Source organism: Columba livia, chromosome 4 (genome assembly GCF_036013475.1).
Source record: "Columba livia isolate bColLiv1 breed racing homer chromosome 4, bColLiv1.pat.W.v2, whole genome shotgun sequence".
Lineage (NCBI taxonomy): Eukaryota > Metazoa > Chordata > Aves > Columbiformes > Columbidae > Columba > Columba livia.
This window is the reverse complement of record NC_088605.1, coordinates 59,070,323-59,087,032: the sequence shown is the minus strand read 5'-3', so window position 1 is coordinate 59,087,032 and position 16,710 is coordinate 59,070,323. Positions and strand designations below refer to the sequence as shown.

At 40.6% G+C, this 16,710-nt stretch overlaps 1 long non-coding RNA gene across 1 annotated transcript in view; it reads right to left on the bottom strand.

Moving 5' to 3' along the window:
- The window catches only part of LOC110356960 (uncharacterized), an 89,420-nt gene that overhangs the window by 27,029 nt on the left and 45,681 nt on the right, over positions 1-16,710 (bottom strand). The window contains exons 5-9 of the long non-coding RNA XR_010472381.1: positions 14,378-14,520; positions 10,822-11,044; positions 8,593-8,716; positions 7,860-7,976; positions 7,415-7,642 (exon numbers count right to left, since the gene is read on the bottom strand). This is a non-coding gene — a long non-coding RNA (uncharacterized LOC110356960). The remainder of the gene's footprint in view (positions 1-7,414; positions 7,643-7,859; positions 7,977-8,592; positions 8,717-10,821; positions 11,045-14,377; positions 14,521-16,710) is intronic.

The following is a 16,710-nucleotide window of genomic DNA, read 5'->3' as shown; positions in this document are numbered from 1 at the left end:
AAAGGAGGTGGGAGACTCAGCCCCAGCTCAGGGACCAGATCCACCATCTGCTCTGCACCACACTCCCCTCATGGGAAGGCGGATGCTTCTGCTCTGGCAGCTCTGGAGCCCAGGAGCTTTTTTTCAATTTGCTGCTTGGTGTTGGCAGGCAATGCTGTGCAGGCTCATGAAAGCCTGAATCTGAAGTGAGTGTTTCAACAAGGCTCCCTCACACCCTGCCAGACAGGAGATGTGGTGTCTCTACATCTCACCCTTCTCCACCATCCTTTCAGCAGTGACACACATCAGCAATGTGATGGGGACAGGACAGATGTTCACATCACCAGCAGGGATCCTTGCCTCAGGTGGTCTGAGCGGTGGCTGAAAACAGGGCACTGGCCGGAGAGGTGCTGCACTTCCCTTGGGACACCTTCTGATGTCTTTCGCCCTCAGCAGTTGTGGTGGCCACAGCTGGTGGCTTAGAGGGAGGCCAGGGTGCTGGCCCACATCAGGACTGTCTGTGAAGTACAAGTCGAGCTCAGGGGATAAATGAGGGTGTGTGAAAACAGCATATGGCAAAAGTTAATGGACAAGAGTGCCTCATTGCCTGCAGATACGTTATTACTTTTTTTAAAAGGCATTTATGAGCAAATGAACTGCATCTACAACTAGGGAAAGAGTATTCCCCCCACCTGGCATGTTCCCCTCCCCACCTTCAAGCAATCCTCTTATTAGAATTTTGACACTGCTTTTCTTTGAAGTGTAACATGTACTTTAGTTATGTTATTTCCATTCATGCTGTGGAAATGAAACTTAAGAGAGTGTTGATTTCTCAGATCCACTCAGTCTTTGAAATTTGCATTAGATTATTCTAATCACTTAGCCTCGTTGTATATATTTACACAAGCACTTTTGATGTTTAAACAGACCAGGCTGTAATGAGATGTGCAGGGGAAAATATATACCCCAATGAAATGCTTTTTTTTTCTCGGGCCACATCTGAAACTTTTTGGATAAAAGTTTTTGGATAAAACAGTGGGTCAATGCCTTTGAGACCTGAGGGGAATGACTGTAAGGCTGAAAAGATGGAGGGATTGCAGCAGGCAGAAATGGAGAGGGACTGTGACTGCGAGGAGGGCGATGAGGACCTATCATTTTGTACCTTTCATCACCACTGTAACCTGTGCTCCTGGCCATCCTGACAGAAGAAATTGTCCAGCCTGAACCCATGATGTCTGTATCTACAGACACAAATTTCTGGGGACTGAGCAGAAGGAACATCTGCCAAATCCTGGCTCTACTGAATTCAGTGGGAACAGTAAAATGTCTTTTTTTGGGGACAGCAAAAGCCTGGGACTGTGATGCAGTTGTGCAGCCAAGTCCTAGAGGACCTGTGCTCCTGCAGGCAGGAGGCAGCAGATCTGGGAAGCTTTGCAGCCATTTGCTCAAGTTAATTAATTTGGCTGGCTCTGTTAGATCCAGAATGAGAGGCAACAGTGGAGACCAAAGCAGCCCTTACACAGCAAATGTGACCAGGAAAAGCTGGTGGGGCAGACCACATGAAGGACGACCAGATCTCTTGAGGACTAAAGAGGATTAGGAATCTTTCTGTAAGATGCAGGAAATTGCCAGATATCTCACATGGAGTTCAGCTTCACAAAGGCTAAGGGTCATATTTCTATTTGCATGTTAGTATAGAAAAAATACCTGAGATTCTTGAAGTAGTGTAAAGGAGGAATATTCTGGATGACCCTGTTGTTAACTTGGTTTTACAATTATATCTGGAGCAAGTTATCCATTATCCAACATACTACCCTAAAGACTGTTAAAACCATGGTAAACTGTGTCAATGCAGTACAGATTTTGCATAATAGCTTGAGACAGTGAAGTTTGTAAGTACCTTAAAAAAAAGGAAGCCCATTCCAAGAAGATACACTTACATAAACTAAGCGACAGATGAGAGCAGACTTTCTAACTTACATGCTGAAACTGATCTATCCACTTAGACATGCAAATGTCATGTTTTGAATAAGTCTAACATTTTGAATTGTCATAAGTGAAAACAGCTTTCTCCAAAGTCAAGCTGAATTTTTCAGCTATCCTAAGCTTGCAAACTGTGTAGAATCAGGGGGGGAAAAAAAAGAACAAAACTAAAATATTCTGCTTTACTGGCATTCAGTGTTCTAAAGAGGATTTTAAGATAACATTTTCCACTTCATAATCTTTTCACAAGCAAATATTTCTAGAAGCACAGCTCCTTCCCTACCTAGGAGTACCCGGGATGGGGCAGCCAGGGCCTTTTGCCTGGAAGAGGAGGGTGCTCATTGCCAGTGCTGAAGGGGCAGTCACCAAACACGCTCACACTGCCCTCTGTGGAAAAAGAGGGATTTCATTCTGGCCAATTTATTTTGTCCTTATTCACAATTTTCAAGTTATAGGCTTTGCTGCACTGGTAATGAGATGCTGTGACCCACGTGAGGCACAGTCAAGAGAGAGAGAAGTTAATGATCCTTCCTCACCTTAAAGGACATGAATTTGTGAAGCAATAAGAAACACCAAGAAATTAATAACTTTTCTCCCCCACAAAAGTATGACAAGACATAGCACACACAGCAGGAATCATGGGGTTTTTCTATTAGAGGTAACTATTTCAAGAGAACTGTTTTGACTTATGCCACAGGTACTGCTTCATCTCCATGTCTGGAGAGAGAAAAATGCATTTTGCTGCCTATCCAACAACAGCAGAAATGGCGAGTGGTGGACAGGTGCACAATACATTAGGGCTGAAGTCTGCTGCTGATGCCCTCCAAACCTAAATGGGCTCTCCTGCCAGTTCTACCCTGAAGTCTCAGGGGTGCCTAGTGTGGCCTTGAAGCTTCCTCCCTTCCTTGAAGCTTCAACTTTCTGTATTGACCATCATGATCTTACTCAGATATTCTAATTCTCCTCTCCCACTAACAGATACGCACATAGCCTTGCATTTGGGACAACTACAGTTGGGTGCTTCGAAGTTCACATCCTACAGTAAAAGTAGATTTCAAAGATATTCCTCATTCAAATCCAGAAAATCTGACAAAGAACCGTGTAAACTTGTGCTGTTGATTGTTAGTGGAGACTTCCACGCATCGGGGGTGGCACCTGACTTTTATCTTTCAACTTCTTATGACATAAAGGATTTGGTAGATTGCTTTATATTTATGTTTAACAGTGTAAAAAAGATGGAGAGAAATCACACCTCACCTTGCAACTTTATCATACTGTTATTCTTCTGGGAGGTGTTACAGCTTCTTCTACAGTTAAAACCTACAAGCCGCTAAAATTTCTGCCATTATTACATGTTACTGGACACAGAACATGTCTATAGTTATTAAAACCGTGATATGAGGCCAATGGGTATGAGAGATCTAACTAATCATGAAGCTCTGCTGCAGGTTGCTTTCTGGGTTCATCACAGAGCAAATAAAAGAAACATTCATATTAGCTGTTCTGGTCTCACCTAGACATGTTAAAGCTGAGAACGGTTTTCACGATAAAAATGCATGGCAATTAAGTTTTGAGTTCTAGTTCAATTTTGGAAGCAAATTCTTAAAACAATAAATATTTATGACTAGTATTAAAAGATGCAATGAATGGACAAGTGCCTTGGAGCAGCCTCTGAAGTTATTTTTGCTCAACTTCCTTGCTCCTAATGAGGACAAATATGATGCCTATGCTAAGGAAGAGCAAAGTGTGTGATTTGCTTGAGAAGTTTCCAAAAGCATGGATGTGTTTTCCTAAAAATAATGTGAAATTTTATAAAAAAAATCCCTTTTGTCTTAAAAAGAAACAAGAAAAGTGCATATTTCATCACGCTTTCTGGCTGAGGATTTCTCAGTCTAGAAAAAAAAAAAAGGACGCTTTTTTCCAATTGCATTCACAATGTTTGTGTGTCTGCCAGGTGGTTTGCATCTGACAGACAAATACTGCTGATGAGAACCATCAGTTTCTTCAAGGACTTGACACTGCATCCAATTTGTATCGCAAGTGACTGCAAAAGGAGATGACTGCAGCTATTATTTTGTTAGATTTAGTCAAAACATCTCCAGAAGAGGCAGGAGGGCCTGCTGGGAGAATAATTACATGGGCAACAGCTTGTTCACTTCATCTTTTGTAGCACTTTCTTAGCGGGTTTTGTGTGGCTTGAGCACTTGACTTTTTGAATTAAAGAATCCTTTCTGCCATTGTTTCCTTAGATAATTCCTGGATTATTCACTCTCAGATGTGCATTCCAGGGATGCTTCTGTGTTACATGAGCTATTAGGGAATTAAAATATTTTCTTCAATATTCTCATTCTTACTTGACGTGAAATTTTCTGCATCATAGCTGAACAAAGAATTGTCTGTTCTGATGGCAATGCTTACATAGACCTTAGGCCCATTTGTGTTTTAATCCTGCTTCTTTGAGCAGGATGAATGTCAAAATTTGCAACTTAAATACACTTTTTCTTTTGTTGTTAAAATTGCACACACAGGTTTTGTGGATTTTTTTGTTTGTGGTTTGGTGGTGTTTATTTTGTTGTTGTTGTGGTGGGTTTTTTGTTTGTTTGTTTTTTAATGTAACAAGTTCTTGCTTAAAGTTTCCAAGAGCAACTTAGGTAGCAGGGAACCAAAGACCTGGTAGAATTTTAATTTGACTCAGCAGCTTTTGAAAAAATGTGTATGAGCCCCCAGAAGACAGCATGTGAAAGTATTACCCAAATATTAATTCTGAGTTGACAGGAAAATCGAAAGCTATGAAAAGAATCACATTAAAAACTAGAAGCTGTGCTTATTCAGCTGACTAAAAGGGGCCCGTGATAGCTGTGGGCGCCTTTTATAAGGCAGGTAGGCAGTTAAGAAAAGGTCATAATAGCAAATTTGATCCAGCAAACCACCCTGCCGAGAGCAGCCTGACTGGTCCTCTCAGCTGCTGTACCTGATAAAACAGACCAGCCTGAATATATCATAAGCCAGCTCTAGTCTCTGGTTTACTCTGGTGGGTACAGTATATGTGGTTTTCAGCTCTCCGGTGTGAATGCATATACACAGCCATGTGTCTCTTTTCTTTAAATAAATTGAGATGAATATAAAGGAAGGAGGAGAAAATGAAGGAGGTAAAAATTACCATATCAGAGCCTTTTGCTGCTGGATACAGGGATAAAAATATATTGTTTGTGACTCCAGTGAGAGTCTGCTGTTTACTACAATCTATCTTTTTTTTTGTACTTAGGGACTTCAGAAGAACTAACTTTATTGGAATGGAGCTGGGAAAAAAACCTGCATCATTGGCCAAAGCTTAAAAAAGAAGTTTCCTTGCTATGGAAAGAATATTAGCATTTTCACAAAGTTTTACAGAAATGAGAGACACATTTTTAAAGAAAAATTCCCTTTGATGCAAATTCTGTCCTATTTACCAGGTCGTTTTAGTACCTTGTGCTGATATACAACTAGCTAACTTGTTCTCAGTACTTTTGCCTAACAGTCAGCTTTAATTTCAAACTTGTACCTTTGAGCATGCTTTGGAACACATTTATAGAAAGTTGGGAACTCAGTGTACAAAAATGTGCCTTCAGGTCAACACAACATTACTGGCTGTTGGATGCTTAAGTTTCCTTTACACTCAGTAATGCATTTTTCCAGTATCTATAGCCATGAAAGTCAGAAATGGAGAGAAAACATGCCCAGACTTCACTGAGAGCAGAACATTTTGAAGATCTAGCTCAGATATTTCAATAAGTGAGTCTTAGCTCAAGCAGGTCAGTGTTGCCATGTGTCCTCTCTGCATCACCCACAGCTTGCCTGTGTCATCAACAGATGCTTAAATGTCTATGCTTTCTCACGTTAAAAGGCTCTTGCAATCCAACCTGACTCATTATTTCACAAATCTCTCTATAATTAGCAGAATTTGCTGTTTTCTTCTGTGTTTTAATGATTTAGAAAACCCAATTCCAAAATACTGAGTGGCACAAAGACTGGATGAAAGCAACAAAAAGCAGCATCTGGGGCAGCATGAGCCTCATTAAAAATCTTTAAAATTCTGCTTTTCTGCTTCTCTGTGTCTTGTTGTTCACTGAAAAGGAGGCCTTCGTTAGAATATTAAGGGATATCTTTAATATCTGGGAGGTACTGCATTTGTGGTTTGTCATATTCCCATGTCATTTCTGGAAGATCAAGAGTAAGGAAAGAAATATGTTACGTATGAATTCCCTGGTGGAATGATATTTGGGCCAAGAGCACTGGAATAACTGTACCCCGTGACAATAGCGCTTTGGAATTAAATTGGAATTTGCTTTGTAAGCAAGAATGTTGTATGCTAGCTGGAATCATTTGAATACAAGAAAATTTCTATATGAACCAACCAATGAAACACCCTGCCTCATCTTGTTTTTCAAGCTGTCTTTTTGCCTTTGTGAACCATGTTACAGCAATGACCATAAAATATTCTCATGGACTTTATGCTTTGGCTTGTTGCCTAGAAAGATGACAAAACCCATGCAATTCTGTAGGAAAACATGCACAGAAATCCTAAGGATTATCTAAGGTTGAAATCTTAAGCTTACTTAAGGTTTATTTTAAGCAAAATGAAAACCATTTTTCTAATAAACCCCCAGCCTCTGATTAAATAAATCTGAGAAGATGATGTTTCATTGAGGCTGAAATTTCACAGCTTCATCCTTGATTATTTTCTTGCCTATTCTCACATCTACATTGACACTAGTGGAGTACATAGTCTTTCTCTATATGCTTCCAAGAGTTTTGAGAACATGAGCAGGGGGGCATTTGGCCTGGCACACAGTAATGGAGGAAGAAATCAGTAACAAAGCCCAGCTGCAAAAGTTAACTTCCCCAAGATAAAATACCCTCTTTATCATCATGGTCTAACAGTGATGTCACAGCAGGTGAAAGCGAGACCCTGTCAGCCTTGTAAATTTTTAGCTGTGTGGTGCTCAGTGAAGCCAAAAGGGCAGAAAGGCAAAGAAAAAGTGGTGCAAATGCTGTCGATAGATTTTACTGTTCCCAGCTCAAATGAGAAGGGCACCCCGATACCAGACTTACTTCCACAGCCTGATGCCGTAGATGGCCCCAAAAGTCTATTTGGGCTGTGGTTGGTAAGCAGTGGTGAGGGGACTGGAGACCTAGGTTGAATGGCTTGGCTCGGCAGCCTTTACAGTCCCACCTGACAGTGGGGTGACCCTCAGCTGGTGGGTGCATCCTCACCCAGCCCAGGCAGGACACAGGCAGCTTTTGTTTGTGCAAGCTGCCTCTGGAGCACACGGGTAGCAATGCAAGCTGAAGTTGGTAGCCCCAAGCAAGTCTGCATGGTAGCCCCTGCTCTCGAGAAAAATGCCTATGGACATTAGAAGTCAAGACTTGCACGGAGAGGCAGAATTTTCCTCAGGGATTTTCAGGGACCTACCTCCACCTGTTCTCCAAAGGGGAACTTCTGTTACAAAGTGATCAGCGGCAAACAAGTCTCTTTCAGCTGGGGGTGGAGAACTGCAAGCAGTGCAGTGTTTCCATCAGTACTGGGTGAGCTAATGCCCTCAGGATCAAGGAGACCCTTGTTCAGCCCTCCTTTCTCTGCTACAGAGGGACTTGAGTCCACATGTTCTCCTCTGTTATCCCTGGCAGGCAAGTTTCTCCACTGGAAAACAAGAAAAAAGAAAATAAGATCAGAGTGAGAAATCATGGAAGGGAAATGACTTTCTTGCCCAGGGATGTGGAGATACTATACTAAGAATGTTTTTTACTGATATAAAACTATAATTGCAAAAGCAGAGCAGGCAAAAAGAACCAGAAGTCCCCAGAGAACAGCCTCTAGCAGGCTGAGGAATTACATTCCCCTTGTTTTCCTTTCTCACCAAATCCAGCTGGACAACGTTATGAGGATTGTGTGAGTGTGTGCTGTTGGTTCCCATGCAGGGTTTCTCACACATTTAGGTCAATAGGCTGCCCATATTCATAAGCATTCAAATGACCTAAAAATAAAAGAAGGAAAAATTGCTGTAGGAAAATGCCAGTTACCCACAGGCAATATCTGGATACCACTAAATCAAACTCATGTCATACTGTAACTAGGCTACATTTCACTTTGACAGGCAGCCTTGATTTTTTTTTTTTTTTTTATGATTTTTACCGGTAACTAAGGAAAAACTTATAATAGAAGCTTTTTTCCTCTTCATTTCAGCATAAATTAAATCCTGAGTATCCCAAGAGCTCTCTTTACATGGTGGGAAAGCTCTGGTTTAGATTCTTATGTGATTAAACACTACATGTATAAGCAAAGCAATACAACTTAATTAAAAAGCATTAATAACAAAATTCCATCACAGAAATTAATTCACATAGGCAGAAAAATCAGCTTTTATTGCCATTTAACAAGGATCTGCACAGGCATTTTTTTTCATTCAATAATAAAAAAGATAATATTTTCTTTCTTGCAAACACAGTTTTGAAAACAATGCTGTAGAAATCACTGTCTCATCCTATATAAGGCAACACATCGCATCCAGGAGATTAAACACCATCCACATAGCAGAGAGAAATATGTTTAGTCAAAGGTCAAATCAAAAGGAATGGGGTGGAAAAACTTACCACTAGCCAGCAGGAAGTAAGTTTAATTATTCCACACTACTGCTCATCTCATTGGAGGTAATGAGCTCCATGACAACTCAGCGGCAGGCAAGTGCAGATCCTTTCTTCCAAACAGAAAATTCAGCTGGCATAAAGAAGGAAAGGCATATGTTTCAAAAATAAAAGGAAAATGTAAGGAAAATTAACAGTGTAATATCTCCACACTTAATGACAAATATATTTACTAGTTCCTTTGAGAAGTTAAAATTGTAAATGAAGTTACGACAGACTAAAAGTATTAGTAAATTTATTCTCAAATCATAAGCTTGCCAGAAATCCTGCATCAGAAACTAAACTGTGAATCCACATTGTCTAAGTTGATTTAAATTGGGATGTAACTGGATGTGGACTCAAAGTCTGTGAACACAAGACCATGGCCAAGTTTTGCTGTTCAGATATAGCCTAGTTCTCTAGCAGTCTTCTGTGAGCAACAGCCACATAGGAGATGTGAAAAACGCAGTTTCAGCTGAAGTGAACAGTGAAGTATGAAATAAGCTTTACAAAAAGCGATCTCTGCTTCAAGAGAGTTTATTTTCAGAGTTTGTTTCAACATGCACAGGCTTACACACGTAATTGTTTATACAGTTGTTTATCCTGGAATTTTCCAATGTTGAAGACTTAACAGTGCTGCCAAAACCAGGAACCTGGTCCCTCAGGAGGGACACAAGGGATCCTCTGAAAGGCAATTCAGAAGAGGAGTCTAACTTGGATGGTTTCTATTACTCTTTACAAAAAGTCTTAACTGTTAATTAAGAAATGGAACTTTTCTCAGAAAGGAGTGAAAATACCTTCTTACATATTCATTTATTGAATTGCAGTATTCATTACTGCCCAGTTATCATGTACCAATTACTGCCTAGTCCAATACCTTACAAATTTTTATATATGTACACATGCACACACACACACATATATAATGAATCTGGAAAAGAAGGTATGTGACAAGAATTTTGTACTAAAGATTGCAGCTGAAAACATAACCAAGAAATGGCTTCTGAGTTCTTTGGTCCTGCCATTCTTCTCAACAGGCTTCCTAAATACTTGGGACTGTATTACCTTCTTGCCTTTCTATTAAATAGTGACGTGACCAGATACCACTTATCAGAGAATAGTCTTTCCCTAACTTTGATTCCTGAAAGAATCTATCCTCTTTTTTTTTTTTTTTGGTGGAGATTTGCCTATGTAATTTAGAAATATGACCTCCAAGAAATGTTTAGAATGGAACAAAAGAAACAGTGCTTGCAAATGGAAGAGGTTCTTTCGAAATGGAAACAACCCTGGAATAGGTTGCTCAGAGAAAATGCAGGCAGTGGTACAAAGCCCTACACCCAGAAAATTGGTAGAATGCGTAGTGTAAGTAGATATTTTAAGCCCTTTATAGCTCCTACAGCATTGTTCATCTTAAGAAAGATGAGCAGACCAGGTATTTCTTTTTTCTAATGGGGTTTAAAAAAAAAGCAGCAGATACTGGGGCACAATATAAAAGCACTCAAATTTTAGGACCTTTAAAGGGTTGGTGCTCATTTTTCCACTTTCCCAAAAGAGAGTCGCTTAAAAGAACACATTCTAAATTACCCCCCTCAAATTAATTTCCACATATCTACAATATATGAGACCAGTCAAGATAACATCATAACTGTAAGGCAAATAGACATTCTGTTTTAATAATGCAAAATTCTAATAACTTGAGACTTTTTAATTAGAACATTGAATCTCTTCTGCAGTACCAAGCTCCTTCTATCAGTGGACAGCTGATTTAGTGACTATGCAGGCCTCTCTTGCATTCTTCAAATCAAAGGTAAAGGGACTTTCAGGATTATTACTGAAATTTGATCTATTTAAGGAAAGCAACAGTGATTTTTTTTCCCATCTTTTACAGAATAAGTTTTATAGGTAATTGAAGTATCATTTTGGACACATTTATGTTGCAGTGCCGCTTGCTGCTGCTGTTGCATACCCTGCAACTGCCGTAGAGGGAAAAGACATGCAGCCACTCCATCAGCAGCAGCACTGCAGTAGTGACCACAAATGAGAAATCTCTCACCCAGAGCACAGAATGTGCTTATCAGTGGCTACCGTGCACTTAAGGAAGGTTTATGTTCAGATATTCCTGTATAATACCTACCAGATCCAAATCCATCTAATGAAGACAGACAAACACTGTTATTATTTATTTACTTGATTGGTTACCTCATTTCTGGTTAATCAGCCAGAAACCGCAGAACGCTGGTCTGTGTCCCCAGCATTTGCTCGATCAGCATTGCAGAATCTGAGGCAGCGTGACTTTTTTCTCCCATCTGTGTGAAGAACCTGAAGCACATTCTCATGAAGCAAAACCAATCCTTCAGCAACCTCTGAAAACAGTTTTAAATTGCTGAAATGATTGTCTTCTAATAGAACTATTTTTGAGAGGCTGGAAAAAGAGCAGAGACAGTGAGATCCCACTTTATTTCCTCTAGATTTTTCTTCCAAGAGAGCTCACTATGAAGACAGCGACTTGGTGTGGACTGAAGCAGTTCTTCATGAGGACTGTGATTTGGGGTATTGTCATCACAGATTTGGCCATAGATACTTTAAGATTTTATATGAAGCACAAGAATTCCAGGAGCACGGATTTGACTTCACAAGAAGAAACAAAGGAAAAATGGCTTGAATTCACACTTACAAAACAGTAGGCTTTGGATGTGCGTGTTTACTTTTCTATATTGTCATCTGTTAGCAGAAAGGTGCATTACTGACAATGTATTACACTTTTTGGGAAAGCTGAAGAGGTGCCTACACCCTAGGACTGAAAAGTTTCCAGTCATGCTTACAGCACTCATTAAAAGGAAAAAACTAAATCCACACCCCAGGGCAGCACTAAAGTTACAAACTAGTAAGGCAGCCTCACTTTTTCTCTGTGGACTGTTTTACACAAGCTATGCACACTGCTTGACATGATATCATCCCAGTTTTGTTTTCCTTTAATTGAAAATAAAGCAGCCCATTTTTAGCTTGGCAGATCTGAAGGTAAAACATCAGTCATTTTTTTGGCATTTCGTGGCTCCCACCTTCATCATTCTGAACCTCTGGCCAGCTGCAATTCAACTTGACAGAGATAGAAAGATCTCTTGTGTGCTACCTTTCAGCATATTTCACGAAAGCAGGTAGTCAGGAAGAAAAGAGGAATGCTATTTGTGCACCTGTTGAGTGACAGACAGCCTTCTTTAGGTACTGGGGAAATGATGTGCTAACTCCTGGGGACAATATTCCACATAAAACTGTGCTCAAGGAACTCCATGTTATTAATAATGAGTTACATAATAAGACCTGGTCGCAGATCAAAACCATACTCTGCTGGGTTTTGTACACATAATCTCTGCTTCACACCTTTCGTAAAACACGAATCAACAGATGGTGAGAACAAGAGGCAGCAGAGATCAGTAAGGTAAGCAGTGCTGCAGTACGTGGCCTGCTATCAATGCTTTTTCAGGCATCACCACAAAAGAGAATTTTGAAGGGTAACAAAAAGTGTTTTGTTCTCCTTTGTAGGTGGAAAAGCATGATCACTTCACATAGTGAAGTAGAGCTGAAGAGACAGAACATTGAATGCATTTCCTTTTGTTAGAAACCTCACCAAGGCAGCCACCACGATCGAGGAACACCTGAGCACATACCGTTCTCCTGTGTATTGTATTTGCTAACTTCAAAGCCAGTGACCTGAATTGCTCTGTGGTAACCCATTTAGCTTGCATTTATGATGTTGTGCCTAATGATACCATCCCACTATTCTTTCAAGCCCTATCCCTCTCTCAGGGAAAGAGAAGCACTAGGAAGGATTTGTGTTAGGATAGGTTTCACCACACAGAATTAAAAATCCTCCAGGCTTTCGCTTTCCCAGCCTTTTACTCAGAATTACTCTCACACTTGGTTTATTATAGTTCTATTTTGCCCATACTCCTTTCTCAAATCCACTTAGTGCACAGGCTTCCACCAGTGATAGTGTTGTATTTTGTCTACACACTTGTATAAGTGTGTTGGGTAGATAAATGCAGACATGCATAAAATGGAATGTCAGGAGGAGGGGCGGGAAAAAATCCCCAACCAATCAACCAATCACAGATTGTATACATTTTGTATAGTTAGCAATAGCGTATAGATCTTTGTCCTTTACACTGTTGGAATGTTTTATATGTTGAGAGGCTGTTCCCAAAAGAGCACATCAGCTGGATGCATCACTTCAGGCATTTGCCTGAAGAAGCTGGTTAAGGGGGTACCATAAAAGAGGACTGGACACAACCAAGGAAAAAGAAAGGGTGGGTATGGCATCCATGGATAAATTGAAGGAAACTGATTGTATTGGAGAAAGACTGCATTTCAAGAAAGAAAAACTGTGCATCCAGGGATCAGGAGGATAAATATTTTCTTTGGTTTTCTTCAAATTTACTGAATGCCCTGCAAGTGGATGAAAAACTGATGCAGGGGAGTACATACAAACAATCTGGAATGTTTTTGGCTAGTTTCTGTGGGTTTGTACCTCTCTTCTGCCAATTATAGAACAATTCATTTCTGTACCTCTCCTGAAGTCTGTGCATCTGTCTGAACTGGCAGCACCATGTCCAACTTTGGAGACAATGCAGTGACAGGACAGCACCTTGGGAGCCAGAAACAGTGAAAAGACCTGAGACCCCATGTCTCCCTATCCTGCACACAGAATGTTGGCACCAAGAAAGTGAGAAAGGCTGGAGCTCACCACACAGCTGGACCTACTGCCTGAGCAGAGCAGCAATGGAGGCAGGTGGTGCCACCAACACAACCAGACACCTGGTGCCTTCAACATGTGCTACCAGGAGACAAACTGCTCTCCTCATGGACACAGTGAGCATAGTGCCCACCAGTGGGAGTCTCCCATGGCTAATTGAACCTGCTGGCACAAGTTTTCCTCCCTCATTTTTTCCGTTATGACGGCTCACGTTCGCTATCAATTTTATGTAAAAATTGGATGTAGCAGGTAAGGTAAGGTAAGAGTGCCTCAACACCTTAGTGCTTTTGAAAGAATTAAACCTAGAAGGGAAATCTTACCTCATGTATTTTGGGAGTCATAAAATGTTACCTTTGTGATTTTGCTTCTTTTTGCATGGAAACCAGACTAACACACTATTTTCTACCAACACAGAAGCCTGAATTAACTGAAGCCATAACTCTCTGGTTACCCTAAGCAAATGCAAGGGCAGACTAGTGTCAAAACACATGCCTCTGTCTCTTTGGCAGCAGTCTGTGCTTGTGTCAGTGCAGAGTGACTGCAGAATCACAGCCTCAGCTTTATTCATCTTCCCTAGACTTGCATTGTCTTGTGAAGACAAAAGAGAAACTTCAGACCACAGCTTGAGGGCATGCCCTTATATGCTACCTTCCCTTCCACAGCCCCATGTGTCAGTCCGATTCAGTATTTTTATGAATAGTGTCATAATGTCATAGCTGGGATCCTCAGTCTCAAGCCCTGTAACAAGAAGAGAAGCAAGGCTGTCTTGTACTATCTTGTACCTTCCCCAGCTTACTCCATTTCCCCCTGCAGTCACTGGGTTTCCACATCTATACTTTTCAACAACAAGAACATCAGCAAAACCTGGAGATTTTTTTTCTGTCTGAAAATGAAAAGCAACACAAAACATTCCTTTTTGTTCATTCCTGACCCAAAGGTGACATCTGTTCTCATCATGTTAAGGAAACAAACCACTAAACCAAACAAGAGCAAAATGCATCGTACCTTTCTTCCCTAGGACAACTTGGGATGCGTTGACTCCTCTCAGCGCTGATGTCCTCCAGGAGAGACAACTGGCTCCAGGTGCTTGCAGTTCCTCTGGCTAATCATCTCCCTCTGGTGTGGCACGTCCTACCACCTCCCCTGTGCTTCCAAACCAGAGGGGTTATTTCTTTCATTGTAGGTTACATACAATAAGGATTATTCCAACACAACTACAGTTAATGCTACATCCAGATTGTAAACACTATACTTGGAAAATCCTCTGTAATGTCTGCTGTACTGGAAAACATATCTTCTGTATAGTATGGTAAAATGGGGATTCCATAGTTGAGAGTTTAAGCAATTTCTCACAGTTCCAGAAAGAACATGGGTTTTTTTGGTTGGTTGGTTGGGTTTTTTTGTGGTTTTTTGTTTCTATTGTTGTTGTTGCTTTGTGGTTTGTTTTTCTTTTTTTTTTTTTTTAAGCAAACCTGGGTATTAGCTGGAGGAACGTTAAAAATTCTGATTTATATTTCTTTTTTTATAAGTGCCCCTTATCAAAATTAGCACTAGTCTTTGGTCATATTATACCAATCTTTAGGATTCTTGAAGTAAGCTTGATATTAATCCAGGCTTTAATTTTACCCAAATCAGGCTCACTGACCTGAAAAGAAGTATTTCTATTAACATTAGTGGGAGCTAGATCAGAGTTAATTAAAAAAGCCCAACAGCTGTGTGAGCTTTTGATTTTAGTAGTGAAATAAACAAGAGGAACACAGTTTGGGTAGCATTAAAGTGTGAGGTTCCTGATCAAAAATCTCCTCCCAGGATTTCAGCCTACATGGCATAAGATAGACCTATGGAAAAATACTGTAGAAGCTGGGAGGACTTTAATGCTGACATAGTGGTTACATCAGGAATAATGAGTGAAACGTAAGTTGCAAAAGCTTACAGATTTTAGCAAAAGAACTAATTCCAACAATAAGAGGAACCAAAACAGAGGAAACTGAAATAATTAGATTAGCTTAATTTTACCTGTGTCTAAATAAAAACAAGCATGGAAATGTTCAGTAATTTTGTAAGAGGAGCAACCTGTGAATGGCAAAAAGCAGCATTCTCTTTAACACGCACAGCTGGCAAGAGAAGAGGTAAACTGTTCGACATAAATCGCGTTCATTCTTCCTGCATACTGCCTTAAAAATCCAGTCCTGTTTTCTTTAGTAAAGCTCTGGTTCAGGCCTTTATTGTCACATCCACAACTAAAGCTTCCTCTTTCTGGTTTCAACAATTCTTCTTTTTTCTCCCTGCAAAACCATTGAACACATCACAGTAAAAATTACCTTTCTGACTTACCATCTCTTTTGTATTTTCACCTACTCTGCATCCCTCATCTACTTCTTTCTTTTCCTAATGCATCAAACAAGCTTTGCACCTTGCTATTACCCACTTCTCTCGAAGCACATGCTGGTCAGTACTTGCTTGCAGCTGACCAAGGAGATAAGAGATGGATCTCCTGCTGCTGGTGCTCTCCAGCACTGCCCCTTCTTCCTTTATCATGTTACTTTTGGAAATTAAAAGCTTCCTCTAAAGAAAATCTACAAAGTCCCTTCACATCTCTTCTTAAGGCTTACTGATGCCTGCCCATGCACATAGCACCTGACAGTGACTCATTACCCCTGTGCCGTGGGTACTCCCTTTATACTTACTCCAAACTCTCAGGCTCAGCTGGATGTTACCTTTGGGTTTGCATTTGCTAATTTTCTCATCGCATACTCAGGTTACAAGATCTGCAAGGTGAGGCTGGGCTTTTTTTCCTACAGCAGTATGGGACTGTTTTAGAAACACTTTATTACAAGATAAGAGGTTAAGCTTTTCAGAGGTGTGTGAACAAGGTTTCAGCTCATGCAAAGCCCAGGACACCCACGGCCGAAAGACAGCTTCCTCAGTTGCCCCAGAAAGTGCTGAGCCTGTATTTAGCTCGGAAGAAGCTCTGTGAGCAGTTAACCACTGATACCCTTCTGGATCATTCTATGAGAAAGAAATAAAGTCTCTAAAAGGACTTGGGACAAAAAGTGACAGTGCTGGATTACAATCTACTTTATTAGTCTGATATGCCTAAGGTTTGGTTTCCTCCAACTGCCTTCAGCCATCAGCTGTGAAAGCACTACTGAAGTGCTGCAGGGTCTGTCACAGTGAGGATCTCCTCGCTGCACCTTTTTTATTCATGAGGAATCACCACGGGGCAATGGCTTGAAAAATAAATAGCTGTGTAGCTGTGCACCTGGTTTTCTTCCCAGAGCCAAACTGCAGTCACCAGTCTGGTCACCAAGGGAGATGGTTTTGCTGTAGATTGTGAC